Source organism: Silene latifolia, chromosome 1, assembly GCF_048544455.1.
Source record: "Silene latifolia isolate original U9 population chromosome 1, ASM4854445v1, whole genome shotgun sequence".
NCBI lineage: Eukaryota > Viridiplantae > Streptophyta > Magnoliopsida > Caryophyllales > Caryophyllaceae > Silene > Silene latifolia.
Window position 1 is genome coordinate 90,195,117 of NC_133526.1, and position 5,862 is coordinate 90,200,978.

At 33.0% G+C, this 5,862-nt stretch overlaps 1 long non-coding RNA gene across 1 annotated transcript; it reads left to right on the top strand.

The window, feature by feature from the left end:
• The first annotated feature begins 973 nt into the window (after positions 1-973).
• Positions 974-5,035, top strand: LOC141607694 (uncharacterized). The gene is made up of 5 exons (XR_012526937.1): positions 974-1,432; positions 2,046-2,205; positions 3,589-3,692; positions 4,473-4,572; positions 4,791-5,035. It is a non-coding gene; the product is annotated as an uncharacterized LOC141607694 (long non-coding RNA).
• The last annotated feature ends 827 nt before the right edge of the window (positions 5,036-5,862 follow it).

A 5,862-nucleotide genomic window follows, 5' to 3' on the forward strand; every position in this document is an offset into this window, starting at 1 on the left:
GTAGTTTTCTTTATGTTATGTTTATAAGAAATACAATGCCTCTTCCAAATATATTTAATGGTGTAAGTTTTATAACTTTCTCAAAATGTCTTTTTACGTAAGCATAAAACATTATGAGAAACTCACTTTAATCATCTCTATACAAATAAAAATATTTCAATAAATATAATGAAAATTATACTCAATTTGAAGCATTTTTCGCAATGAACGTAATTATTTACATTTTAAATTTTTTATCAAAATAATTTTTTTAATAAATTAAATATCAAATCACCGTAATTATTTAATGTAATTTTATAATAAAATTTATTAAAGTATAATTAATATTTTGCTGAAATTTATACAGTATTTATTAGGTTTATATTTAATGTTAAGTTGTAATTAATACTTGTATTTAAGGTTGGGTTGACACGTGGCGCATCCACAACGCTTCAACCCAGCTTATATATATATATATATATATATATATATATATATATATATATATATATATATATATATATATATATATAAGGAAAATAAAATAAGAGAGTTCGATAACTTTAACAATATAGGAGTAATTAATAAACAGTAATTAAAGTCTTATGTTATAATTATCCGGAGTATATGCATGTGAAGCAGTCGTTAGCTTATGACATAAGGTATAGTATATAATTAACATGAAAACATGAAATAAAACGGATAATAAAGATATACAATAATTTTTTTTTTTTTTTGGTTAAATGTAAGAATATATTAAAAAATCAAGAAAAATCCATGTACAAGCTAGCCGGGTACCCGTGGATACCCCGGTTCATCCACACCTACCTCCTTATCCTTATCTCTATCTGAAAATTAACAAACAACAAAAATCAGATCCCCTTTGCATATGCAGAACACTTCGTCTTCATCGCTATGTCTTCATCAACTTCATCACTGCCCCTCCATACTTTCAATCACACCTCACCAAATCTCGCCTCATACCACCGTCTATCACTACAACAAATCCCTTGTATTTATGACGCTTCACTATTGACGCTTTAGTAGAGCGTCGACCTCATAATGTACTTTCCGTCCTGTTATGACGCCTTATAATGTCATTGCCACTTACGCTTAATTTTGATTTGAGCGCAATTAGTAAAAATTGAAAATTCACCTAAAAGTCCAACGCGCCTAGGATATTCCGCCTCAACTATGCGTTTCTTCATCTTCGTCTCCCATTTTCTATTTTCCATGACAAAACCCTAAATAATACGATTAACTGCAAAAATCTCTCAACAATAATCGATTACTGCTACAATAATAAAAAATCTCTCAAAAATAATCGATGACTAGCAATAATCGATTAAAACAAAACCCTAAATTAATACCGGTTGCGCTAGTTGTTCAATTACTATTAACAATTGATTCAATTTGGATTCATGCAATCACCCAGTTACAAATTAAGACAAAGGTTTGTTTCGAATAATATTTGCTGCGTTTATTTTTTAATTGATTTATTGCTGCTCTAGATTCCTTTGTTTTCTATTTATAAAGCTGGATCTAGTGTTTTTGTTCATTATTGAACTCCGTATCTAATATCTTGACTATAGGTGCATCGTCAATTAGTCAATATGGGAGAATTCTGGCGCCCAATTTGAGTTTTTGAGTTTGTATTGATTCGATTCGCCCTCTTATACTAGTACGTTGTCGGTCATTCTCGATTTCTCGCCCCCATGTTTCATTTTTTTTCCCTTTCAATTAATCTTTGAAACTGCGAGTTAACTTTGTCATTTACGGATAGAAATCTGGATTAGTAACTGAACTATAATTATTGGTTGCAATGAAGTTCTCCACTTGAACTCATTAATTTACTGAACATTTTTTAGTTGATCGAACTATAAATTCAAAGGAGAATTCATGTCAGATTTTAGTTACATAACTGTGGTTCATCTTTGTTGTGCAAACTTTGATTTTGGTTTTTTCTACTGACTGTAACTGAGGCGTAGAGTACAACTTATGTGCTGCCAGCTCGTTTTGGATGTTATTGATTGTTTTTGGGTTCATGTTTGGTTGGTTTATTATAGGGCTCGTCTTGAAGTGAAAGAACGCAAAAAGAAATGGGCTGAAAGGCTAACTCCGAGACCTAAGCCATAACCTTAAGCATCTGAAGGCGATGATGAAATGGCTGAGTATGAACCTGAAACTAATACCACTAAGTTGTTGTCTTTCATGCGCCTACTAAAGGTTATATTGCCTTCTAGATCATTTGTTTGTTTTCTTTCTTTGCAATTTTTCAAATTTCATTGACTTTGAGTTGTTAAACACATATATAATAACTAGAGTGCAATGTGCAAAATGCTTTGACGGTTTAATTTGGGCATGGAATAATTCTTGATCAGTTGTGATGTATTCTATTTTTGTATGGAACATATATGGTACTCCCTCCGTCCCGGTCATTTGTTGTCCTTTGGTTTTGGCACAAAGACCAAGGAAAGGGAAGGGGACCAATTACTAAATGACAAGTGGAATAAATTGAGTGTGAATGATCAAATTACTCATCAAATTCATTCTTAAAATAGAAAGGACAACAAATGAACGAGACACCCCAAAATAGAAAAGGACAACAAATGACCGGGACAGAGGGAGTATAATATAGGGAGTGGTTGTGGCTCCCTTATTGCCCAGTAAATGAAAATACTACCAACTTTCATGTCTAGTGTTTAAGGGCTAAATTTTAGAAGGTAGATATTTTGCAGGTGATTATTGTTAACTAGTACAAAGAAATCTCTTAGTTAGATAACTTTTAAATTAGTTGCAGTTATTCTGCTAACCTTAAATTTGATCTTCAATAATGGAATTTATCATCTTATCTGGATCCAGAGTCCCTCACACTGGTATTAATGAATGTTTTTTTCATATTACGTTCTCTAATATGGCTCTATATTTAAAACCTCTAGTTTTTGCTGATATACATGTTTCTTATTGGACTGTCATTTTTTCTTGTGGGTATAAGAAGTTTCTAATTCACACCCTATGTTGTGCTACACTTGATTTAAAGTTGGTGGTTTCTATTGGAATACGAATTTTTATTTGAGACCGTTGAATAAAGCTAGTTGGGTAGCTGCTCTCATTTGAATGCGTTTACAAACTGACTCCATGTAACGATCTCATGGGGGACCTCCTATTAAAAAAGTGTTTCTGATTATTCTAGGATATTTTGTAGTTACAATAAAGGGCATGACACCACATGCACAATGGCGTCACCGCCAAGGCTAATCATAAGGGTGTAATAGCGGCAGACCTTTCCTGTCATTGTGACGAGAGGCCGCTACAAGGATTTAAACGCGTGACCTTTCGGTCGTACGACAACCCCTTAACCGATGCGCTAAGGCTCCCCTTCATATATTTTAGTTACGATAATCGAAATAATTGATTGCGTCTTTTTGTTAAACTTTCAGTATTAATCACTTAATGACTGATAAGAGTATACCTGAATAAGATTTAGATTATGTTTTGAAGAAATGTAGAGATGTTTTTGGTGTATGACAAGAATTTCTGATCTTTATACAATCGACATAAAAAAGATTCCTCTCTATAACTTAGCTTCAATATTTTCGTCTTTTGCAGATTCTAGTACGAGATATTGCTACCAAACTTCGATGTCGGCAGAATATGTTCGGCAAAATATGTAGGCGAGTGACACAAAAGTTTTAATTTTTGTCTAACTACAGGTTTTCGGCTTTTCGCCCTTTCTTATATCTTTGTTTATTTATTTTTATTTTTTGTTATCTTGAATTGATGCTAAACCATTGATATACTTATAATGGCAAGTCTTATTTTTAGATGATATTGTGAATGTATAAGACTCCGCAACTTATGCTAGTTAGTCTTATTTTCGTTTAGTTTGTCTTGGTTAGCAACTTAGCATGTTACCTCCTCTTTGTGCAAGAAAACCATAAATAATTCAGCATACCTTATGAAGTATAGGCAATTTAGAATTCAATGTATGATTGAAAACATTCAAACAAGTATCACCGTCTTAGCTTTGCCCGATGCTTGATGTTGAAGAATGCTCTAATCGTGGCAATGGACATAGTATATCAATAATGTGTAATGATTTGTTTTCTCAAAATCTCGAATGAGTGAATTCAGTGTATATTAATCCATGATTTGTTTATTCTCACGCTCAAATGGTTCACGAAGATCCTCTAACCCCGGTGGCGGAGTTGGTAATCTTTTGAAACTCATGTATTTGTTTGTTACGTTGTGACGACTAAGTAATGCTCTGCTTTCTAAGTAAATTATTAACATGCAACTGACATCATATTTTATTTGGAGAGACCAAGTTATTTGAGGTGAATTTTGGTGAAGACCTGCCTTACATACTCTTGATGTGAATTAGATGTCCATACTGCTTTTATTAGCGATTCTTTGAATAAATCCCATACTGCTTTGTCTGAGCTTATTCATTAACGTTTTTCTGACCCCGCTTCTATTTGATGTCCATAAAGAGGATTAATTGGACAACTAAGGTTGCGATGACGATCTCCTTCAAAGAACATGGATATCAAGCACGAATAATATTGTGATGATCTACATCTCTCGATTGAGGTATTGAGTTGTTTTTTAATATAGTTTTAGAACTTTCTGCCATAAATATTCAGGTCAAATATTTTTTACAAGGCATTTGACTCTTTCGTATTTCAATGCTTCACTATTAAACTCTCTTCATTTATTTGCCTTTTGTGGAACTCGTAGTTAAAACCATATTTTCTTTCTCAAACCGAATTACACGATACTAAATCGCCGCGCTCATTTGAAATTTGTAGGTTTCAAATTCTTCGGATGGTCAAGTCGCACCGGAATAATGAGACGGAATGTTATCTGCTACAACTATCGCGTCAAATTATTTTATCAAGAGATTTTTTGTTCTAGTACCATTTGATAACTTGAGTTTTAATATGTATTTTGGATTAAGTTCAGTCAACACTCTTTCTATTTTGGCATGGTTGAATAATGTAATACTTGAATTGTAGTAGTAACTACTAATTTAATTATATTATGAGTATTTTAATTTCTAGTTTTCTTGGTTATTAATTATGAGGTTTTGTTACAATTTAACGACGACCCCGGTCGACAATAATGTAAGAAATTTGATTAAATATATGTCGTCGTGATGTATGTGAAACAAAATTGATGCATACAGTAATTCGTTATAGAGAAATCAATAGATGAAGCTTAAAAGCGTCATGAATATATAATTTTAGTGTCATGATTATGCCATAGAGTGACACTTAAAAGCGTAGTTTTTTTATTATTGACGCATAAAGGCGTCAAAATTAGTGACGCTAAAAAGCGTCAAAAAATACTGACGGCAAAAATTTTGACGCTTTTAAGAAGCGTCGAGAATATAATTATCGACGCTTTTTTGCGTCAAAAGTTGGTTTCATAAGCGTCAAAAATGCAAGGGATTTGTTGTAGTGTATCCTTGGCTGCTAACGGTTTCTTGATCAATTTCCCAGATCGAATTTTGATATCATGGAAGATTCTTGTGGCGATTTTCTCAGGTATCTCCACCAGACCATCGATTCGCGCTTTATTTCGCTGATTCCAAATATGGTACACCCCCGCCATCAACACCATCATCTGTATCCCCCTTTGGAGCTTCGTCCCTCTCCTGTGCACACCCCAATCCAGGCTGCTATCGCTAGGTATGCTCATCTTGCCTTTTACGTTTAATTCCTTGATTACTCTACTGCTGTATGCACATTTTGAGAACAAATGCTCTTGCATTCTTCTGATGATATACAATAATTTTATTTAAATTTTGTCAAACAAAATTAAAAACTCACTTGACCAAAAAAAAAAAAAAATTAAACTCTCAGATAGACATACAAATGA